At 41.3% G+C, this 24112-nt stretch overlaps 1 protein-coding gene across 1 annotated transcript in view; it reads left to right on the forward strand.

The window, feature by feature from the left end:
- MAML2 (mastermind like transcriptional coactivator 2) overlaps nucleotides 1–24112 on the forward strand; it is a 416468-nt gene that overhangs the window by 342593 nt on the left and 49763 nt on the right. The window lies entirely within an intron of this gene.

Raw genomic sequence — 24112 nt, forward strand, 5'->3', positions numbered from 1 at the left:
CTTCCCTGGTGGCTCAGTGGTAAAGAATCCACCTGCCAATGCAGGAGATGCAAGTTTAATCCCTGGCTCAGGAAGATCCCCTGGAGTAGGAAATGGCAACCCACTCCAGTATTCTTGCCTGGGAAATCCCATGGGCAGAGGTGCCTGGCAGGCTACAGTCCGTGGGGTCGCAAAAGAATCGAGCACGATTTAGCAACTAAAACAAGGCAGCAGTGCACGTGGACATTAGCAGTGGACAGTCATTTCTGGAGAATTTGGGACAGGAAGCCTTATTTGGGGTGAACAGTTTTCATGGTTTTGTATCATAAGCAGCTTGACTCCAGAGTCATTTTTACAATGGAACCACTTGGTTAAATCTCTAATTTTAAAGTTACATGATTCAACATATTTTCAAAAAACTTTTGCAGCCAAGAATTTTTTTTACAACTTTTAAAGGTGACTTTGCATTTATAATTATTAAAAATATTGGTTATCTTTTCAAATCTTAAGATCTAACTTCCCTAACCATCGGCCCTATTACTATCATCTAGTTTATAAGAAAGAGGTAAGGCTAAACCGCAGATCACAGTGTACTCCTGTTACCATCCTGTTATGTGTACCTAACACCTTGTCTTCCATGTGTGGCCCTTCCTTACACCTCACTACAACTGTGACTGTGGTGGTCACCAGGCCAATCCCAGTGGCTATAAGTCAGATGGTGGTTGTGTTCTTCACCACCATATTCCTACAGAGAATAGTGCTAAAAGGGTTTAAAATGAATGAATGATAAATCACTGCTTGTTGTGAGAGTAAATAGAACTCTCCAGAGTGAACAGAAAGAACTACTCTGGAACACAACAACTATCTTGTTTCGATGGCTCCATCCTATAGACAGGATTATCTTAAACCCAGCTTTTTGTGATTGTCTAACTGTTTTGGTCCACTGGAGAAGGGAATGGCAAACAACTTCAGTATTCTTGCCTTGAGAACCCCATTAACAGTATGAAAAGCAAAAAGATAGGACACTGAAAGATGAACTCCCCAGGTTGGTAGGTACCCAATATGCTACTGGAGATCAGTGGAGAAATAACTCCAGAAAGAATGAAGAGACAGAGCCAAAGCAAAAACAACACCCAGTTGTTGATGTGACTGGTGACGGAAGTAAAGTCCGATGCTGTAAAGAACAATATGGCATAGGAACCTGGAATGTTAGGTCCATGACTCAAGGCAAATTGGAAGTGGTCAAACAGGAGATGGAAAGAGTGAACATCAACATTTTAGAAATCAATGAACTAAAATGGACTGGAATAGGTGAATTTAACTCAGATGACCATTATATCTACTACTGTGGGCAAGAATCTGTTAGAAGAAATGGAGTAGCCATCATAGTCAACAAAAGAGTCCAAAATGCAGTACTTGGATGCAATCTCAAAAACAACAGAATGATCTCTCTTCATTTCCAAGGCAAACCATTCAATATCACAGTAATCCAAGTCTATGCCCCAACCAGTTACGCTGAAGAAGCTGAAGTTGAACAGTTCTATGAAGACCTACAAGACCTTCTAGAACTAACACCCAAAAAAAATGTTCTTTTCATTATAGGGGACTGGAATGCAAAAGTAGAAAGTCAAGAAACACCTGGAATAACAGGCAAATTTGGCTGTGGAGTATGGAACGAAGCAGGGCAAAGGCTAATAGAGCTTTGCCAAGAGAACACACTGGTCATAGCAAACTCCCTCTTCCAGCAATGCAAGAGAAGACTCTACACATGGACATTACCAAATGGTCAATACCAAAATCAGATTGATTATATTCTTTTCAGTTTAAGATGGAGAAGCTCTATACAGTCAGCAAAAACAAGACCAGGAGCTGACTGTGGCTCAGATCATGAACTCCTTATTGCCAAATTCAGACTTAAATTGAAGAAAGTGGGGAAAACCACTAGACCATTCAGGTATGACCTAAATCAAATCCCTTATGATTATACGGTGGAAGTGAGAACTAGATTCAAGGGATTAGATCTGATAGACAGAGTGCCTGAATAACTATGGACGGAGGTTTGTGACATTGTGCAGGAAGCAGGGATCAAGACTATCCCCAAGAAAAAGAAATGCAAAAAGGCAAAATGCTTGCTTGAGGAGGCCTTAAAAATAGCTGAGACAAAAAAGAGAAGCTAAAGGCAAAGGAGAAAAGGAAAGATATACGCATTTGAATGCAGAGTTCCAAAGAATAGCACGGAGAGATAAGAAAGCCTTCCTCAGCGATCAATGCATAGAAAAAGAGGAAAACAATAGAATGGGAAAGACCAGAGATCTCTTCAAGAAAATTAGAGATACCAGGGGAACATTTCATGCAAAGATGGGCACAATAAAGGACAGAATGGTATGGACCTAACAGAAGCAGAAGATAATAAGAAGAGGAATACACAGAAGAACTATCCAAAAAAGATCTTCATGGCCCAGATAACCACAATGGTGTGATCACTCACTTAGAGCCATACATCCTGGTCTGAAGTCAAGTGGGCCTTAGGAAGCACAACTACGAACAAAGCTAGTGGAGGTGATGGAATTCCAGCCAAGCTATTTCAAATCCTAAAAGAGGATGCTGTGATAGTGCTGCACTCAGTGTGCCAGCAGGTTTGGAAACCTCAGCAGTGGCCACAGGGCTGGAAAAGGTCAGTTTTCATTCCAATCCCAAAGAAAGGCAATGCCAAAGAATATTCAACGTATCACACAATTGCACTCATCTTACATGCTAGCAAAGTAATCCTCGAAATTCTCCAAGTCAGGTTTCAACAGTAAGTGAACCGAGAACTTCCAGATGTTCAAGCTGGATTTAGAAAAGGCTGAGGAACCAGAGATCAAATTGCCAACATCCACTGGATCATCAAAAAAGCAAGAGAGTTCCAGAACAACATCTATTTTTGCTTTATTTACTACACCAAAGAATTTGACTGTGTATATCACAACAAAATGGAAAATTCTTCAACAGATGGGAATACCAGACCACCTTACCTGCCTCCTGAGAAATCTGTATGTAAGTCAAGAAGCAACAGTTAGAACCGGACATGGAAGAACAGACTGGTTCCAAATTGGGAAAGGGATACATCAAGGCTGTATATTGTCACTCTGCTTATTTAACTTATATGCAGAATACATTGTGTGAAATGCAAAGCTAGAAGAAGCACAAGCTGCAATAAAGATTGTAGGGAGAAATATCAATAACCTCAGATATGCAGATGACACCACCCTTATGGCAGAAAGCGAAGAGGAACTAAAGAGCCTCTTGATGAAATTGAAAGAGGAGAGTGAAAAAGCTGGCTTAAAGCTCAACATTTAGAAAACTAATATCATGGCATTTGGTTCCATCAATTTATGGCAAATAGATGGGGAAACAGTGACAGACTTTATTTTCTTAGGTTCCAAAATCACTGCAGATGGTGACTGCAGCCTTGAAATTAAAAGACGCTTGTTCTTTGAAAGAAAAGCTGTGACCAACCTAGACAGCATATTAAAAAGCAGAGACATTACTTTCCTGACAAAGGTCTGTCTAGTCAAAGCTAGGATTTTTCCAGTAGTCACGTATGGATGTGAGAGTTGGACTATAAAGAAAGCTGAGCACTGAGGAATTGATGGTTTTGAACTATGGTGTTGGAGAAGACTCTTGAGAGTCCCTTGGACTGAAAGGAGACCCAACCAGTCAATTGTAACAGAAATCAATCCTGAATATTCATTGGAAGGACTGTTGCTGAAGCTGAAATTCCAATACTTTGGCCACCTCATGCGAAGAACTGACCCATTGGAAAAGACCCTGATGCTGGGAAAGATTGAAGGCAAGAGGAAGAGGGGACAACAGAGGGTGAGGTTGTTGGATGGTATCACCAATACAGTGGACATGAGTTTGAGCAGGCTCCCAGAATTGGTGATGGACAGGGAAGCCTGAGGTCCTCCAGTCCATGGGGAAGCAAATACTTGGACACAACTGAGGAACTGAACTGAATTGAACTGAACTGTGTTTGATATCATTCTGATGGGCTTAAATCACTCTCAGATGAAAGATTTTTGGTTGGTTACCTGCTGGCTTCACAATAGATTATGTAACTTGCCCAGGGTCTCTTGATTGGAGCCGAGATTGTAAGCCAGGTCACCCTCTTCCAAGGCTGTCGGTCTCCATCTCATCTCTGTTTGTGAGACAGTGTTTGATTTCAGGGAACAGAAATCTCCTCACCGTCTGTTGAATAAAAGATTTTCTGGATGGATACATTGAAGTCTTAGAGAACCAGTATTGGGAGGATACTGAGATTCAAGAAAATGAGAAAGTCACAGTAGCCATCTCTGTATTTCTTTCTAGACCTCATTGCCTCTTTCATTCTTCCCTCTGCAAGGATCTTAGTTTCTTTTGCCCAGTAACTTCAGCCTGCAAGAGCTTTGGGTTACCTTAATGCCAGTTCTTACACCACAGGTCCAGGAACCAACAACAAACAGACTAAGCCTACCTGTCTTCTATAGAATCCACACCCTTTAAAAAATAAGCTAGGAACTTGATTGACCTAGGCAAAACACACTGTTTCAAAGGAAAGTGTTATGAGAAAATAATGGGCATGCCTAAAACACATGCTATTTTATTTAGGTATTCTATTTCAAATTTTTAAAATTAAAATTTTAAATTACTTTTACTTGGCTTCCAGTAGCTTTATTCTAGTCTAGTTTTATCTTCCACATGCCTTCGGCTGATGATAGTCAACCTACCCTTTCTTGATCTATTTCACTCTTATCTTGATTGCCTCCTTACAGACTAGCAAACAATTCTAAGAGTCCAATATTTTTCTTTGTGGTAGTTATGCAAATGCTTTTATTTAGTAGTCAAATTCCAACTCTACTTCCTGTAGGTCGCTTTCCATATGGTCCCTTTCCATACGCAGTGATGACATGCGTCTATTCTGAATTCCAGTCCCTTTGCCTATGAGAAGATCTCAGGTCATACTGAAAAGCAGAGACTCTTTTTAAACTTTTAAATTGAGCCTCCCAGACACCCCTATGTCCCCTTGTGACCTAGAGCATATATGGAAAGAACTGTGGTTATAATGATTGGGTCTAGGGCAAAACTAACGGGCTCTATATGTTAGATCAGACTTTGATTCTCTGCTAAGGCAACTAGGCAAACATCTGAATCAAATTCACAGGGGATGGTCTGAGGCTGGTGCTAAGGAATAGCCCTTATCTTTTTCCTTAGACTATGCCCTTAAAATTTCACATCATACCTAAACTATCACGAATACTCAGTAAAGTATTAAAAATAATTTGAGGATAAGGAATTTTGGGCCAAACTTTAAATGTTTCAGGACTTCTCTTATTACTTTTATATTACCACAAAGCTTTTTTGCATTAAGTGAGAAGGAGGTTAATAGTAAGCTGACAGATTCACTTTTAATTAAATGGTTTAATAAGTAACAAATTTTTTTTTATTAATATCAAACTTTTAAACCAGAAGAAATTACATACAAACACACACATCAAAGTATTTGACCAACTGCCCTAGCTGGCTGGCTGTGCTGTTTTAAAATCAACGAAAGAACAAGGAACTGGAGGTCTGATTCTGTTCTTCCTGGATCCAGTGTGTTAGTCATCAGATACAAAGAGTAAAAAACTCTGGCTTTACAAGTGTTCATTATGTTATTAAACATCCTTATGAGACCAGTTCCCCTTAGGCCAGCTAAAGGACTAAGGTGTTTAGGATGCTGAACTGTTTAACTGTAATTATAACAATTAAAACCTTATAAAATACATCAAATAAAATGGATTCACTGCTTCCGCTTAATCTGATTTAAGAAAAATAGTTATAAGGAATATTGCTCTTTCCCAAAAAAGAGATTAAAATTTCAGGAATTGGCCAACAGTAGGGGGAGATAAGAATAAAAGAGATTTGCCTTAAAACCCTTTATACAGTGTTTTTATTTTCCTGCTTAACAAACAAAACCTTCATCGTCTTTGCTTCTGGGAACAGTTTCAAGCCTAAGAAACACAGTTGGAAATGTGCAGTGTTGCAGCCCATCCCCAGTTAGTCGTTCCAGTTGGATTCAAATAGAGTATCTCCCTTCCAAGAGTTCTCCAAAAATGCTCATGATAAGAAATGAAACCTAGCCCTGCAACCTGGAAGGCTGCACATTTACCCTCTGCCACCAGGTTTGCCAAGACACGGCTCAGGGTACACCCTGCTCTCCTCCTCTCGTGAATCCTTGCACCAGAGCCCAGGTCTGCTCCCAACAACCAGTTTCTCCTCTCCCGCAACCTCTTAACAAAAGCATAAGCAGAATCAGAATCCTTGGGAGTCCTTTTCATGCAATAATGACTAAAAAGCATTTTTTGAGCATTTGCAGTGTACCTGGCCTAGGTCAAAACTGTATATGCACAACCCCTGTCTTCAAGGAGCTCACAGTCTTTGAAGGACTCATAGGCTTGCAGGTTATTTATTAAGCATTTTTAATAGCACTCCTGCCAGGCATTTTAATAGGCAGTCTGGTGGGTACAAAGAAGGCATGGTTCTTTATTGCCTGGAACTTGAAATCTAGAGAAGATAAGACACGGAGAAAGAACTATAAGTTAAGGCAGTATAGGGACTCCCATGGTGGTCCAGGGGCTATGACTCTGTGCTCCAATGCAGGGGGCTCAGGTTCATTCCCTTGGCAGGGCACCAGATCCCATGTGCTGCAGCTGAGACAAGGCACAGCCAAATAAATAAATAAAAATTAATTAAAAAAAAAGATAAGGCAGTATAACAGTAGGCACTATAGAAGTGGAGCTGTTCTGTGCTCAGTCGTGTCCAACTCTTTGGGACCCCATGGACTGTAGTCCGCCAGGTGCCTCTGTCCATGGGGAGTCTCCAGGCACTAATACTGGAGTGGGTTGCCATGCCCTCCTCCAGGGGATCTTCCCAACCCAGGGATTGAACCTGCGTATCCTGTGTCTCCTGCACTGCAGGTGGATTCTTTACTCACTGAGCCATAGAAGTGGTAGCAGATGGAATTGTCCCCTGGCAGGTAATGTTTTGGAAGCCAACTCAGATACAAAGTAAAGGTCAGGAAGAGGAATTTGAATGAATTATGAGCTGCAGCCATCTAGGGAGGTTATAGTGATATATTCCTTGCCACTAAAGAAAAAATTTTAAAAGAGCAAATGTTATATATATATTTATTTACTTTAGAAAATAAAGCTATAGGCTATTTTGAAAGGGTTTTCCCACTTAAAAAAAAATTAAGTTTATAATTTACATACTATAAAGTTCTCTTAAGTGCATAGTTTCCCAAATTTTAACAAATGCATAGCCATTTAACTATAACCAGAATCTATTAATAGAACGTTTCATCACCCTAAAATTCCTGTGTTATTCTTAATCAGATCCTTCCCCTACCCTCAGTCCTGGCAACTACTGGTCTGTTTTCTAACCTTATATAGCCTTTTTGTATAGAATGTTGTATAAGTGAAAGCAGGTAATATGGAATCTTTTGCATCTGGCTTCTTTCCCTTAGTATCACGCATTTGAGTTTCACGTAGTTGTATGTATGAATAGCTTTTCCTTTTCAGTGCTTAGTATTGCACTGTATGAGTATATCACAGTTTATTTAAACATTCACCAGCTAAATGATATTTTTCTTGTTCCCAACTTGGTATTTGTGGGAACCTAAATTTTTATTTCTCTTGGGCAAATACCTAGGACTGGGACTGTTGGATCAGATGTTAAGTGTATGTTTCTAAAAGTCTGCCAAACTATTTTCCAAAGTGATTTCAACCATTTTGCTTTCCTGACCTCAGTGTTGAAGGGTTCTAGCTGGTCCATACTCTAGCCAGGACTTACCTTGGCCATTCTTAATTTGAGGAAATTTAAGGCTATGGGCTCTCTTTTAGATGGAGAGATAGCGTGTCCCTACCTTGGCCCACTGATGTACAAAGAACTAGATAATATAACACAAAAATCAAGTAACTGGTATTCATTAAACTCTTTAGCTATACCATAAGTATGCCATGCGCTGTGGGCAAGTATACAATGCATAAAACTGGGTCCTTTGATCTAGGGAATCTTTTAGTCCACATTTTGCCAAGTTTTATTGTGAGAAAAACTTTTTAAGAACTTTTTTTTTTTTTACTTCTTTTTTGATTCATTGATTATTCAGGAATATATTATGTCATCTCCACATATTTGTGAATTTTCCAGGTTTCTTCTTGCAGAAGAAATTTATTAAGAAAATTATTTAAGAACTTGCTCTGTGGATACGATCTATCTTGGAGCATGTTCCATGTGTGTTTGAGAGGAATGTGTATTCTGTTGATAGATGAAATGTTCTATATATGTCTGTTAAGTCCATTTGGTGTAATACATAGTTTTAAGTCTAATTTTTCCTTATTTTCTGTCTATATGATCTATCCATTGTTGAAAGTGAGATACTAAAGTCCCCAATTATTACTGTATATTTCTGTCTATTTTCCCTTGCTGCTGCTGCTGCTAAGTCGCTTCAGTCGTGTCCAACTCTATGCGACCCCATAGATGGAAGCCCACCAGGCTTCCCCGTCCCTGGGATTCTCCAGGCAAGAACACTGGAGTGGGTTGCCATTTCCTTCTCCAGAACTGTTCATTTTAAAATATATTAAGGAATACTCCTTTCTGGAAATTAATAATTCACCTTAGCATATCAATGACTTTGAGATATCTTGCTGTAAAAAAATTGTTTCAGTTTGGTTTAATTACAATTTCCCATAGATGTGGAGATGTTAATATGTTTCCCATTTGGGTGGACAGTTGTCAGAGAAACATTTATTGAATACTTCTATTCTTTTCTTGTGGATTTATAATGTCCTTACTCTCCATATGACAACCTTCCTTGTGTTTGTGAGTCTATTTCCAGACTCTATTCTATTCTGTTGATCTTTTCATTTCTTCCAAAGCCAATTCACAGTGTTTAAATTACAATGACAAGTCATCACATACCTGCAAGAGTAATTCCCCCTATTTTATCTTTCTTATTTTCAAAAATATGATAGTTATTTTTGAACTTTTATCATTCCACATGAATTTTAGAATAAGTCTATTAAAAAAAAGTTAGCAGCAGTTCTTCCAAACATAATATTTTGTTACCTGTCGACACACAAAATGAATAAAAATAAATGCTCTACTTGACATGAGATGGAGTCTCTGGGTGTGACCTCTAAGCCCTTCTTTCAGCCCTTGAAATCTTTCATTCACCAAACTTCTAAGATGTCAACTGAACATAGAAAGTGAGAGCTTTAAGCCAGTGAATGACTAATGGTGGGAATTTCCAGCCCACAGAGAGACAGGGTCAGAGGAGAAGATGGGAAAACAGATGAGGGGATACATGCTAACCTAGCCCATTTTTTATTAGAGCTTTCCGTATTACTATCCAATGTCCAATAATTGGAAAACTACATTATCTAGATACATTATCCTCTGTAAAGTTTGTTCACAGGAAAGAATAATTTTGTCTTAATTATGACTCATTTTAGAAAGTGAAAAAAAATGTGGTATCCCACATACATAGAGAATCCCACTGAGATGGCAAACTGCTAGAAACCCGGATACTGTCTTTGGAAACAGACCAGTAGAATTTTTACATAATGAAAATCTCTCAGATCACAGTCCATCCCTATCAGGGGAATAATACTAAACAAAATGAGATGAGTACCAGTTAAAAGGTAATTTCCTCAAATAGTCTCATGTGGGACAAATTGAGAATCCACAATCCTTCAAGAAAGATTTTTTTTTTCATTTCTTGATCTTCAAAAAATTGTTTCACTCTTCACTTCCCTAGAAGATGTTGCAAATTTCAGAAACAGGCAGGGACTTTTGGACTGAAATTAAAAATTGATCCACTTAAAAATATAAAATTCAGATCAAAATGTTTAGAATATAGTAAGTGGGGCCTGAAAAAAGAATACCTCTGCTTGCAGGATTTCCTTTCCATGCTATTCAGATGCCATAAATCTGGCGAACAGCACCACTGCCCTGAATGTGATGAGTTACATTTTTATAACCTTTTTTTTTTTCCAAACAAAATGGCCCATGTGTTGGGAATATATGAAAACTGGATGCTACTATTGACGAGATCTGGCAAATTACTATGTGTTTAAGGAAGTACTGGTGGGAGGTACAATAAAAGATGCAATTCTATAAATTCTACACATGTGTCATGTTTTACTGTGCCTTTCAGTTTAACCTTTAATGGTAATTTAAATATAAGTAAAAATAAAATGTGAAAACCAGAAGATAAAGAATACTATTCTGTATGTTTCCATAATAATGTATGTTATCAATCCCTTTAGGACAACATTTAAGTTGTCATCACTCACATCCTTTTTTTTCATTGAAATATAGTTGATTTACAATGGTGTGTTAGTTTCAGGTTTATAGCAAAGTGATTCATATATGGATATACATATATAGATATTCTTTTTCAGATTCCTTTTCCATATAGGTTATCTCAGAATATTACATAGGGTTCCTTGTACTATACAGTAGGTCCTTGCTATTTGTCTATTTTATATATAGTAGTGTGTAGATGTTAATCCCAACTTCCTAATTTATGCCTCACCCCTCACCTCTTCCTTTTGGTAACTGTATGCCTGTGAGTTTGTTTCTATTTTGTAAATAAGTTTATTTGTATCATTTTTTTAGGTTCCATGTATAAGTCATATCATTTAATGTTTTTCTCTGCCCAACTTACTTCACTTGGTATAATAATCTCACAGTCCAATCCATGTTGCTGCAAATGGCATTATTTTATTCTTTTTTTACCCTGCCTTTTCTTAGAATACAAAATTCTTGTTTTTATTCTTTTAACTACTCCCTAGATATCAGACTTTGCTTTTTAATGTTCTTTTTTATAAGAAAAAAACTTATCAAAAACATGGTCATTCATTGATTACTTTTACAAATATTTACTGTGTGCCTGTCATGAACCACTTTGCTGACCACTTAGAATACGGGAGTAAATGAGACAATCTTAGGCTCTCATAGAGTTTAAAGTTTACAGGAGATGATAGACAATTAAGTCAATGGGGAAGAAAGCATGAGTGTAAAGATAGGAGAGATTTAGGGGACACTCTCAGGGGACCTGACCCACCCTGAGATCGGGAAGGCCTCCCAGAGGAAGTGGTGTGTAACCTGACCCTTGAAGAATAAATAGGAATTAGCCAAGGACAATTGGTAAAATGTTTATAAGAGAGAATAGAAGAGACTTTCGGGCAGAGAGAATCGTGATTGTGGTGCTGTGGCAAGTGTAACATAAATGTCTTCAGGGAGCAGATTAGAATTTAAAAATATTTATTTTAAAAAGTGTCTCATATTTAGCATGACATGTGTACTCAAACTGTGGATGGTTCCCCTGCATTGGTTCGAATAATGTAGAGACATGCAGACAGCTAGACATTCTTGGTGCCTCGTTTATACTGAGTCCATCATACAAACTGGAAGAGAATGAATCAGAACGTACTATGCTTTCTTTGTATCACTGCCTTTTTCACCTGTTGAACTCCTAGACCTCCTAGACTTCTCCAAGACCTGGCATATTGTCCCCTCGAGAAGGATTCTTTCCTGGATCCTTCCTCCTCCAGTCCGAGGTAGACACCCCTCTCTGGCTGCACTGTGCACTCTTGTCAGAACACTCTCCACACTGTGTCTGTTTTCCAGCTTATCCTGCTGCTCAATTTTGAGTTTCTAAGGTGAGACAGGTGTAATGGAAAAAATTAGAGTAGCCTTTGAAGTCAGAGTTCATCAGCTGAAAAGCTGAAATCACAGGTGAGCCGTGTGCTGTGTATCCTTGTGAACTTACTTCTGAAAATCAGCTTCCTCATTGTAGAACTGGGGTAATTGCGGTATACGCCTCTTAGAGCTGGTTTAAGTATTTGAGAGTAATGTACGGGAAAGGCTTGGCATAGGGCCTAGCTGTGATAACACTCTATAACAATTTGGTGAATTTGATGAATGAATGAGAAAATGTGAAGTTTGTTCACAGGACTGATTGTTCAGTGCTCCTTTCCCTCCTTCCTTCTTTCTTTCCTTCGTTTTTCTTTTTATTGAAGTATTATTGATTAATAAGAGAGCTCTCTTTACAGACTGTAGCCAATTCAGTGATCCAAATCCCACTAGCTCAATCCTGGACATTGTCACCTTACCCAGCAGCTCCAGAGGCACAGATATCCTTCAAAGAGTTGCTGGTGGCAACAACCTCAGCTGCTGCCTCAGGAGCTCAGCTTCTCATTTTATCCTAAGCTCTGAATCCAGACTCCCAGCTCCCTACCCTTCCAACAGGTAGAGGAATAAACTTCTCACACTGCTGTTCATTTACTTCTTCATTCACTCATGAAGTATTTATTAAGTACCTACTACGTGCCAGGGGCTGGGAGAGATATTAGTGATGGAATGGAGATTTGATGAGGTGTCTTCCTTATTATTAGGATACTAACCAAAATCCATTGTATTTGAAACCTTTTCTCCCCCTGGCCACCCAGGGACCACCGCAGTCCCACCTCATGTGGTACCTACTGTCCTGCCAACATCATTTCTTCTTCCCCTTTCCCAGTCCAGTAGAGATGTAAATATAAAGATATTCTCATATTTCCTTTATACTCCATTGTAGCTCTGTGTGCTGAGCACACAGGTGCAAAAGGAATGCTTTTGATCACCATTACATTGAACTTTCACACAGGAGGTTACATGAAGAACAAAGCGAGAGGTCCAGCCTCCTGCCCTACAGGGTGCTGCTGACTGTGAATCATTTCACAACTAGGGGAGTGTTGGGAGCATCTCACCTCATGGGAAGCTGATGCTTTTAGTGGTGTTGCCAAAAGGGTTAGACACAGAGAAGATGATGTCCAAGGAGCCAATCAAATGTTAACTGTTGTCTCTCTTGAATGGTATGTATGACTTCAGTTCTTAGAGAATATTGACATTCAGTTCAGTTCAGTTCAGTCGTGTCTGACTCTTTGCGAACCCATGAACCACAGCACGCCAGGCCTCCCTGTCCATCACCAACTCCCGGAGTTCACTCAAACTCATGTCCATCGAGTCGGTGATGCCATCCAGCCACCTCATTCTCTGTCGTCCCCGTCTCCTCCCACCCCCAATCCCTCCTAGCTTCAGACTCTTTTCCAGTGAGTCAACTCGTCGCATGAGGTAGCCAAAGTATTGGAGTTTTAGCTTTAGCATCAGTCCTTCCAATGAACACCCAGGATTGATCTCCCCTGGAATGGACTGGTTGGATCTCCTTGCAGTCCAAGGGACTCTCAAGAGTTAATGGTTGTTTAATGAGCCCACCTTATGCTTTTTATTTACACAGTTCAGTTCAGTCGCTCAGTTGTGTCCAACATTTTGGAACCCATGGACTGCAGCACTCCAGGCCACCCTGTCCATCACCAACTCCCGGAGTTCACCCAAACCCATGTCCATTGAGTTGGTGATGCCATCCAACCATCTCATTCTCCGTCATCCCCTCCTCCTCCTGCCCTCAGTCTTTTCCAGGATCAGGGTCTTTTCCAGTGAATCAGCTCTTCACATCAGGTGGCCAAAGTATTGGAGCTCCAGCTTCAGCATCAGTCCTTTCAATAACTATTCAGGACTGATTTCCTTTTGGATGGACTGGTTGGATCTCCTTGCAGTCCAAGGGACTCTCAAGTGTCTTCTCCAACACTACAGTTCAAAAGCATCAATTCTTCGGTGCTCATCTGTCTTTATAGTCCAACTCTCACATCCATACATGACCACTGGAAAAACCATAGCTTTGACTAGACAGACCTTTATTGGGAAAGTAATGTCTCTGCTTTTTAATATGTTGTCTAATTTGGTCATAATTTTTCTTTCAAGGAGCAAGTGTCTTTTAATTTCATGGCTGCAATCACCATCTGCAGTGATTCTGGAGCCCTAAAAAATAAAATCTGTCACTTTTGCCACTGTTTCCCCATCTATTTCCCATGAAGTGATGGGACCAGATGCCACGATCTTAGTTCTTTTCATGTTGAGCTTTAAGCCAACTTTTTCACTCTCATCAAGAGGCTCTTTATTTATTCTTCCCTTTGTGCCATAAGGGTGGTATCATCTACATATCTGAGGTTATCGATATTTCTCCCAACATTCTTGATTCCAGCTTGTGCTTCATACAGTCTGGCATTTCATATGATGTACTCTACATAGAAGTTAAATAAGCAGGGTGACAATATACAACCTTGACATACTCCTTTCCCAATTTGAAACCAGTCTGTTGTTCCATGTCTGGTTTTAACTGTTGCATCTTGACCTGCATACAGATTTCTCAGGAGGCAGGTAAGGTGGTCTGGTATTCCCATCTCTGGAAGAATTTTCCACAGTTTGTCGTGATCCACACAATTAAAGACTTTGGCATAGTCAATAAAGCAGAAGTAGATGTTTTTCTGGAACTCTTGCTTTTTCTATAACCCAATGGATGTTGGTAATTTGATCTCTGGTTCCTTTGTCTTTTCTAAATCCAGCTTGAACATCTGGAAGTTCTCAGTTTACGTAGTGTTGAAGTCTGGCTTGGAGACTTTTGAGCATTGCCTTGATAGCATTTGAGATGAGTCCAATTGTGTGGTAGTTTGAACATTCTTTGGCATTGCCCTTCTTTGGTATGGAATGAAAATGAACTTTTCCAGTCCTGTGGCCACTGCTGAATTTTCCAAATTTGCTGGCATGTTGAGTGCAGCACTTTCACAGCATCATCTTTTAGGATTTGAAAGAGCTCAACTGGAATTCCGTCACCTCCATTAGCTTTGTTCGTAGTCGTGCTTCCTAAGGTCCACTTGACTTCAGACCAGGATGTCTGGCTGTAAGTGAGTGATCACACCATTGTGGTTATCTGGGCCATGAAGATCTTTTTTGTATAGTTCTTCTGTGTATTCTTACTTCCTCTTCTTATCTTCTGCTTCTGTTAGGTCCATACCATTTCTGTCCTTTATTGTGCCCATCTTTACATGAAATGTTCCCTTGGTATCTCTAATTTTCTTGAAGAGATCTCTGGTCTTTCCCATTCTATTGTTTTCCTCTTTGCAATGATCATTGAGGAAGGCTTTCTTATCTCTCCTTGCTGTTCTTTGGAACTCTGCATTCAAATGCGTATATCTTTTCTTTTCTCCTTTGCCTCTAGCTTCTCTTCTTTTCTCAGACAACCATTTTGCCTTTTTGCATTTCTTTTTCTTGGGGATGATCTTGATCACTGCCTCCTGTACAATGCCACAAACCTCCATCCATAGTTCTTCAAGCACTCTGTTTATCAGATCTAATCCCATGAATCTATTTGTCACTTCCACTGTATAATCGTAAGGGACTTGATTTAGGTCATACCGGAATGGTCTTGTGGTTTTCCCTGCTTTCTTCAGTTTAAGTCTGAATTTGGCAATAAGGAGTTCATGATCTGAGCCACACTCAGCTCCCAGTCTTGTTTTTGCTGACTGTATAGAGCTTCTTCATCTTTGGCTGCAAAGAATATAATCAATCTGATTTCGGTGTTGACCATTTGATGATGTCCATGTGTAGAGTCTTCTCTTATGTTGTTGGAAGAGGGTGTTTGTTATGACCAGTGCGTTCTCTTGACAAAACTCTATCAGCCTTTGCCCTACTTCATTCTGTACTCCAAGGCCAAATTTGCCTGTTACTCCAGGTGTTTCTTGACTTCCTACTTTTGCATTCCAGTCCCCTATAATGAAAAGGACATCTTTTTTGGGTGTTAGTTCTAGAAGTCTTGTAGGTCTTTATAGAACCATTCACCTTCAGCTTCCTCAGCATTACTGGTCAGGGCATAGACTTGGATTACCGTGGTATTGAATGGTAACGAACAGAAATCATTCTGTCATTTTTGAGACTGCATCCAAGAACTGCATTTCAGACTCTTTTGTTGACCATGATGGCTGCTCCTTTTCTTCTAAGGGGTTCTTGCCCACAATAGTAGATTTAATGGTCATCTGAGTTAAATTTGCCTGTTCCAGTCCATTTTAGTTCACTGATTCCTAAAATGTCAATGTTCACTCTTTCCATCTCCTGTTTGACCACTTCCCATTTACCTTGATTCATGGACCAGCATTCCAGATTCTGTTCTGTCTCTTCATTCTTTCTGGAATTATTGCTCCACTCTTCTCCAGTAGCATATTGGGAACCTACCAACCAGGGGAGCTCATCTTTCAGTGTCCTATCTTTTTGCCTTTTCGTACTGTTCATGGGGTTCTCAAGGCAAGAATACTGAAGTGGTTTCCTATTCCCTTCTCCAGTGGACCACATTTCATCAGAACTCTCCACCATGACCGGTCCATCTTGGGTGGCCCTACACGGCATTGCTCATAGTTTCATTGAGTTAGACAAGGCTGTGGTCCATGTGATAAGTTTGGTTGGTTTTCTGATTGTGGTTTTCATTCTGTCTGCCCTCTGATGGATAAGGATAAGAGGCTTATGGAAGCTTCCTGATGGGAGAGACTGACTGAGGGGAAAACTGGGTCTTGTTCTGATGGGCAGGGCCATACTCAGTAAATCTTTAATCCAATGTTCTATTGATGGGCGAGGATGTGTTCCCTCCCTGTTGTTTGACATGAAGCCAAAACTGTGGTGGAGGTAATGAAAATAATGACCTTCTTCAAAAGGTCCCGTGCACGCACCACACTCAGTGCCCCCAACCCTGCAGCATGCCTCCACCGACCCACATCTCGACACTCACGGGCAAGTCTGGGTCAGTCTCTTATGGGGTCACTGCTCCTTTCTCCTGAGTCCTGGTGCACACAAGGTTTTGTTTGTGCCCTCCAAGAGTCTGTTTCCCAGTCTTGTGTAAATTCTAAATTCTGGCGGCTCTGTGGTGGGGTTAATGGTAACCTCCTCCAAGAGGGCTTATGCCATACCCAGAGTCCATGCCTCTGCAGCAGGCCACTGCTGGCCCGTACCTCTGCAGGAGACACTCAAACTCAGTCTCTGTGGGGTCTCCTGGTGCACACAAGGTTTTGTTTGAGACCTCCGAGCGTCACTGGTGGCTATGGGATTTGATTCTAAATACGATTTCACATGTCCCACCATCTTGCTGGGGCTTCTTCTTTGCCCTTGGATGTGGGGTATCCTTTTTTGGTGGGATCAAACATTTTCCTGTCAATAGTTGTTCAGCAGCGAGTTGTACTTTTGGAATTCTCACAGGAGAAGATGAGTGCACGTCCTTTTACTCCGCCATCTTGGGAACTCAGTATGAGAATCCATATTGATAAATAAATGTTTTTATTCAGGAAACTTTTTTTTTAACTGAAATATAGTTAATTTACAACATTGTGTTAGTTTCAAATGTACATAGTGATTGAATATTTTTGTAGGTTATACTCTATTATAGGTTATTGAAGATAATGGGTACAATCCTCTGTGGTATACAGTATATGCTTGCTGTTTATCTGTTTTATGTATGGAAACTTGTATCTGTTAATTCCATACCCCTAATTTGTCCTTCTCCTTCCCTCTCCCCTTTGGCGCCCACAAGTTTGTTTCCTAGTTCTGTGAGTGCATTTCTATTTTCAGCAAACATTTATTGAGGATCTGCATGTACACTGCTGGCTAAAGTATGATTCCTCTTCTTTAGATATACCTGGTCTAATGGGAGATGAGAAGACTAACAAATGAGCAAATCATAACATTATAGCACCAGAGGGGGATTACACACATGAGTCTAGGACTGATTACTGCATTTGAAATTTGAAGCAAGTTAATTACTTTCTTATAGTCTAACTGGGGATGGTCACTCAACCTCTCTGAGCTTCAGTTTTCTCATCTAAAAAGTGAGGATAACAATAGCATTAATTTAGGAAAAATGTGTTGAAGAGTCAATGAGATTGTCTATTTATAATCTATCTTAAGGTGTCTGGAACATTGTAAGCCCCCAGTAAGTGTTAGCTGTGGTTTATTTGTTCTTGTTTTTATTGCTGTTACTTTCAGAGGCTATAACAGAGTCTGAACAGAGTGCTGAGGGAATACTGAGCGAATGTGATACATTTGACTTGGGCAAGGGTTTCCCAAGGTGGCATCAAAGCTGGATATTGAGGATGGAGTAAGAGGCAAGCATAGAAGAAGCAGAGGAGGGGCACTGTGGGTCTCCAGAACAACATGTTCAGAACCACAGAGTCGTGAACATACTGCGACAATTCAGAGGACGGTTCAGAGACACTCTATAAGGTGAATGGGTAAGGTGGCCAAAATTTATCCTTAGACTCAAGCTGGGGAGATAATATCTCTGCCATATAAAATGAACTTCCCTGGTGGCTCAGATGGTAAAGAATCTTCCTGCAATGCTGGAGACCTGTGTTCGTTCCCTGGGTCAGAAAGATCGACCTGAGAAGGAAATGGCTACCCACTCCAGTTTTCTTGCCAGGAAAACTCCATGGACAGAGGAGCCTGATGGGCTACAGTCCATGGGGTTGCAAAGGATCAGCCACCACTGAGTGACTTTCACACACACACACACACACACAGATAAAATGGTTGGAAATTTGCTCCATAGTCAGTAGGAAGCCAAAGAAAGTCTTAATTAATTCCTTTTGTCTCCCCCTACCACCAAACTACTCAGTAAGCAGATGGCTTTTTCAGTGTGGATATGTAGCTGCACACCTAGAAGATGTAAAAATCCAGTGTAAGAAATGAGAGAAAGTCTTCGATAATGAAAGCTAGCGTTTGTTTGAACATTGTGGATTAAAGAGAACTTTCATATACATGATCTGTTTTAAGCCTATGCTATCCCTGTGACTTGGCATCACTAAGGTTTCCAGTTCATATAGAGGAAAACCTGCACAAGACCACACAGTTAGGAAGTAGTGGATTTGGGTCCGTAAACCATCTAAGGCCCTGGCACTTTGCAGAAATGACCTTCTCAAGAAACTTACAGTTACCAAAGGTGAAAGTAGGCGGATAAATTAGGAGGTTGGGATTAACATATACACACTACCGTATATAAAAGAATCTGGCTGTATAGAATAGGAAACTGTATTGTTTTGTAAGAACCTATAAGAGAAAAGAATCCAAAAAAGAATATATTATATATATATATGTATTTATATTGTATGTATTTACTCTGAATCACTGTCTGTATGTCTGAAACTAACATATTATTGTAAATCAACTATACTTCAATTTTTTTAATCACTAAAAAAAAAAAAAAAGAAATGACCTTCTCTACTATTGTAACTCTTTCACTGTCAATGTAAGATTTTTTACCCTGAATAAGAACTCTTGTCTATTAAAAAATAGATCTTCCCCTCACTGTCTTAGTTCTCTAAAACACTGCTGAAATCTCCCTTAACCAGCTTATCCCTAGGCTTTGCTTCAGCTATTTTGTGCCTTTGATATCTGGATTTTCCATTTTTATGATCATCCTGTATCTTCATTTTCTCCAACCCTAGACAACTGAGAGTGTTTGCAGTTTAATTAATCTGTCACTTTCCTGCAGAAGACTTATCCATTTCAAAGGTGATTCAGGCCTTATTCAGCAAAATCGCCTTCTTGTTCACTACCTCGTGTTAGAAGCATCTCATCTTAATAACTTGGTTTTTTCCACCTCTTCCCTACTTTTCTCCTGGGCCTCCCTTACCTCTGCCTGGCATATTCAGCTTGCTCGAGGCCTGATAATATTTGCACTGTGAGCAGTGTGCAAGGAAAATCTGCCAAGTAGAGTGGCCACCCCACCCCCGCCACTCCATGTTTCCAGGGCCTCTCGTGAGAACTCGGGGAGCCTGTCTGCATTCCCCTCATGGCCCCAAAGATCCCCCTCCCACGGATGGGACACCCCTTGCAGCAGTGTGGTCCAGCCTTGCTCTATCCCACATTCCACATCAGTCTTCTGACTACCTGGGTGGTCCAGGCTCCAGTCCGGAGAGCCTTGCCAACTGCTGATGTCTGGCTCCCTGGCAGCCACTGAAGCTTCCACATGTGTGGGAACTGTGCTGGAAAGGTGAGGAGACAGGACTGGGCTCAGCAAGTGGGTGCACTGGGAATTCATCGAAGAGCAAGGAGGTCCTCAGAGGCTTCCGGGCTACCCGGCAGCAAGACATGCAAGCAGTGACTCCATCCGATGGCAACAGTGCCATCTGTAGCTTATCCCCTTGCACATCTGCCCAGTGCAGCTGCAGATCAGGAGAACCCGCGAGGTTGAACTTGCCGGGTAGATGAGGGTCCAGGCTGTCAGTGGTAGCCTAATTAGCTCAATGTCCTGCCAGGGATAGTTGACTCTGGTCCACCCTCTGCAGAGAGGTTCTTCTGCCTGGTTCTCTAGGACTTCACGGTCCTAAACTCTCTTCTTTGCTGAATCTTGTTTCAGGTCTATATACGTCCAATCTCAGGGGACCCCTGCATTCCTTGAGTTCTTTGGACACAGGATCTTTCAGATCCCTTTCCTACAATGTGATAATTGCCTGGTTCTATTCATAAAGAGGCTACCATCACTTATTCTTAAGGTTCAGCCTGATGCCACTGGGACTATTTCATTTGCCTCTGTCTGTTCCACCCTCATTGCCTTAATACTACCTATTATTAATAAACTTCTTTACAGTAGGCTGAGTGCTTCTGCAAACACATGATCTTCACACGTGATCGTTACCTGACCCCCTTCAGCCTCGTTATGGGCCGCATTGTGTGCATGCATGCTAAGTCACTTCAGTCATGTCCAACTCTGTGCAACCCCGTGGACTGTAGCCTGCCGGGCTCTTCTGTCCATGAGATTGTCCAGGCAAGAAATACTGGAGTGGGTTGCCATGCTCTCCTCCAGGGGATCGTCCCGATTGCTTTAGGGATGTGTTATTAGCTTCATTTTACACCTGAGCAGATAGACTCAGAGAGGTTAATTTAGCTGTGTGAGGTCACGGAGCCAGTAAATGACACAGCTGGCACTCAACCCTGTGTTTTTGACTTTCAGGCTAGGGTTCTTTCTTTTACAGACAGACAGGGATGGTGAGAGTGGACTAAATCCAACAAACATCACATATGCTCGTGGGGCCAAGTGACCGTTTTCAAATCAGCTCCCCAGTGTCCTTCTCTACACTCCCCACCAGGGGAAAGACTAATCCTTCTAAAAGCCCTCTGCTCTCTGTTTGCCACCGTAATCCCCAAGATCCCATCTGTTACGTCTCTGGACACAAATACACATGGCCCATTTAACTGCAGTGACTCAGGGCAGAATGGAAAGGCACGAAACTGGGACAAAATTCCCTGATTATAACAGGGCAGCCTTTGGGATTGGGGGACAGATTCAGGACCGGGGCCAGCAACAGAGATCACGGTGGCAGACAGAACATGGCAACAGATAACTGGTGGGAATACAGTTACTCATTCAGCACGGTGAAATTCAACAGTGTCATCAGGGTGTCCTGACTGGCGGATGGATCGTATGGCTAGAGAAACAGGAGCAGCGGCAGAAATCTAGGCAGACAGACAGGGTGAACCGGAATGGATGGTAAGGAGCACAGTCACAGGGCCCAGGAAGGCAAAAGCGAGACAGTGCCTCTCACCCTGGAGAGTCCGTGCCGCAGAGACCAGAACGAGATCACCGCACCTGCCCGGGCCCCTCAAATCAGAATCAGCTTTGAGGTGTGAACCTGGTCTAGGAACGAAGGCATCGCCTTACTTTCAGAACCAAAGACTTGCTCCAGGACCACATTTAAAATCCAGCTTCAAAGGGAAGAGGGATGCTGGGCCTGGGAACCTGCAGGACATGTGCAGAAGAGAATTGTCTAAGAAAAATGAAAATCTGATGACAGAGGGGGAAAGACGTAGAAGCAGGGAAAGGGAGTTTGAAGGCATCTTGTGCCTTTTGCACTCTCTCACTCGGAGATGGTCTGTGGCCTTAGGTGGCATTTAGAAGTGAGGTAAGATTCCATAGATACGTGTTAGTATGCTCTATTTGTTCTTCCCTTTCTGACTTACTTCACTCTGTATCATATATGGAATCTAGAAAAGTGGTATTGATGAACCTATTTGCAGAGAAGGAATGGAGAAGCAGATGTAGAGAATGGACTTGTGGACACAGTTGGGGAAGGAGAGAGTGAGACAAACGTTGAAAGTAGCATCAACATATACACATCAGGAGTAAAACAGATAGCCATCAGGAAGCTGCTGTACAAAACAGGGAGTCCAGCCTGGCACTCTGTGATGACTGAACAGGGAAGGGTCGGGGAGGAGAGGGAGAATAGAGAGGGAGGCCATATGTGTATAATTATGGCTGATTTGGGGCTTCCCTGATGCTGGGAAAGATTGAGGGCAGGAGGAAAAGGGGACGACAGAAGATGTGATGGCTGGATGGCATCACTGACTCAGTGGGCATGGGTTTGGGTGGACTCCGCGAGTTGGTGATGGACAGGGAGGCCTGGCATGCTGCAGTCCATGGGGTCTCAAAGACTTGGACACGACTGAGGGACTGAACTGAACTGAACTGAACTGGTGGCTCAGCTGATAAAGAATCTGCCTGCAATGCAGGAGATCCCGGTTTGATTCCTGGGTCAGGAAGACCCCCTGGAGAATGGATAGGCTACCCGCTCCCATAGTCTTGGGCTTCCCTGGTGACTCAGACAGTAAAGAATCCGCCTGCAGTGAGAGAGACCTGGGTTTGATCCCTGGGTCGGGAAGCTCTCCTGGAAGAGGGCATAGCAACCACCTCAGTATTCCTGCCTGGAGAACCCCCATGAACAGAGGAGCCTGGTGGGCTACAATCCATAGGGTCACAAAGAGTTGGACACAACTGAGCAACTAAGCACAGCACAGCACATGGCTGATTTGCGTTGTTGCATGGCAGAAACCAGCACAACTTTGTAAAGCAATTTTCCTCCACTTAAAAAAATTTTTTAAATGAGGTAAGGACGCAGGAGGCCCCTTCTCAGTTGCTCTTCCTTTCCCCGTATTAAATCTGCACACGCAAAACTGTTCCATCTGCATGCACTACGCTTCAGTGACTTGCACCGCCAGCACTGGCCATGCAGAATGTGGATCCGTTGACCAAAAGCTCTCCATAGCCTCGTTAAACGGCACTAGACGACGGAATAGCATAAACTCCAGAACCAGGGGATTCCCAAGGACAACCAAAATCTCATGTCTTTTAAGTCATGACTGTGGTGGGAGACTTATAAACTAGCAGCTGGATTTTTTTATTTGAACAGAAGTTTCACCCAAAGTGGACTGCCATGAGCTACCATATCCGTCTGACACTCAGGTCTTCTGATTCTGACCTGTTGCCCGAGGTCCGCTGTTCACTGCCAGCTCTCTGCTTCAACATCTACGTTATTATTACTATTGTTGATGTTAGCCTTTCACTGCTGATGTAGCCGTAACGGGCAATTTAAATGTATTTGTATGAGACTCAGAAAGTTGAGTTACCTTAGCCCAGATAAAATTTGATATGCCAGGAGTTATATCTGAACTGACTGGAATGGCTAATTCTTTCTATAACATTTTCCCCATAATCTGCACTTTATTCAAAACCTTGTCTATAATTTTTGGAGCACATCCAGCAAGCATTTCCAATCAGAAGACTTCAGGATGAAGCTAGTAGCTGCCTATTTCAAAGGTATTAGAGACCAAGCCCTGTAGATATTACATTGAAAATGATGGCTATGATCAAGATAACTAAAAACTATCATTGGTACTCTTATAACCTCACTAGTAATACTTATTAGTAGTATTATTTTCCATATAAGCAAAACTAATGTGCAAAACTGCATGTATTATGAAGCAGATGAAATAAGGTAAGTGTTTACATTACTAAGTCATTTGCCATTTTCCCCTTAAATTACTTTCATAAGCATATAAACCCAAGCAAACAATCTGAAGTACCAAGAAGAGCTGACTGTTGAGGTCAATCAGTTTGCGTAAAGATTTAGCTTCGAGCCAAAGGACTTCAGAACCAACCTGATGATAAACCTAAAGGCAGCTCCCAATGCCATTTTTATGTGCATTTCCCAGGGACTTAGCTTTCTTTGTTTTTGGCTCTGGAAGCCACAAATATGTGGTCTCTGATGTATACCTCTCCTAAAATTTATTCTTTCTTTTAAACTGTAATGACATGATAAATTAAATAGGAATTATAATAGTCACCAATATTAACTGAGCTATGTTAATATGAAATACTGTT

This window comes from Moschus berezovskii, chromosome 14, assembly GCF_049115385.1.
Source record: "Moschus berezovskii isolate FMDL1 chromosome 14, NW_MosBer_1.0, whole genome shotgun sequence".
NCBI lineage: Eukaryota > Metazoa > Chordata > Mammalia > Artiodactyla > Moschidae > Moschus > Moschus berezovskii.